This window comes from Crinia signifera, unplaced genomic scaffold, assembly GCF_055691185.1.
Source record: "Crinia signifera unplaced genomic scaffold, ASM5569118v1 HAP2_SCAFFOLD_543, whole genome shotgun sequence".
Classification (NCBI taxonomy): domain Eukaryota; kingdom Metazoa; phylum Chordata; class Amphibia; order Anura; family Myobatrachidae; genus Crinia; species Crinia signifera.
The window spans coordinates 7,501-8,238 of record NW_028142436.1 but is presented as its reverse complement, the minus strand read 5'-3'; positions in this window follow the sequence as shown (position 1 = coordinate 8,238).

The following is a 738-nucleotide window of genomic DNA, read 5'->3' as shown; positions in this document are numbered from 1 at the left end:
GCCGGGGGCGCCGCGGCGCGTGCGGCTGCCCCCGGCCCCCCGCCACCTCCCACGGCCCTGCCGGGGCTCCGGGGGGCCCCAGGGGACCGCGTGGGAGCGAGAAACCCCGGCCTGGAAGTCCTTTCTATGAGGTCGGACAGGGTGGCCCGCGGCCGGCACACAGTTCCAGGAGGTCGGATAAGAGTGGAGAAATCCGGGGTGTGTGTCGCGCGGTCTAATGCGTGCCGCTACGCGCCGGAGCACCCTTTCTGCGGATCTATAGGGAGGCATGAGGATCTGACAAAGACGGGGGGATTCTCCCGGAGCCTGTTCCCGGGCCGCGAGAAGCCCGTCTCCCCCCGGGGGACGCCCGGAGCTCGGCGGGGGCTCCCCGGGATCGCCCAGCCCGGCCTGGGCTCCAGGAGGCCGGGCCCGAACCCGCCCCCGGCCCGGCGCAGCGCCCCCCGGCGGCCGAAGTCGGAAAACCCCGCGATTTCTCCGAGAGCGGGCCCCCGGCTCCCTCGCGCCCGGAGGAGGGAACCGAGAGGCGAGGGCTCCTTTTCCCGGCTCGCGGGCGCCCCCGGGTGGTGGAAAAATATATTGCAGTTTGTGGAAGTCATTTCTATGAGAACGAACCTGCCCCTCCGAGGCCGGGGGTCGGTTCCAGGAGGGCGGGAGAGAGTCGCTCCGAGTACCGCTGAAGTGTCGCGCGCCACTCGCGTGCCGCTACCCGCCGGAGCACCCCTCCTGGAGATATAT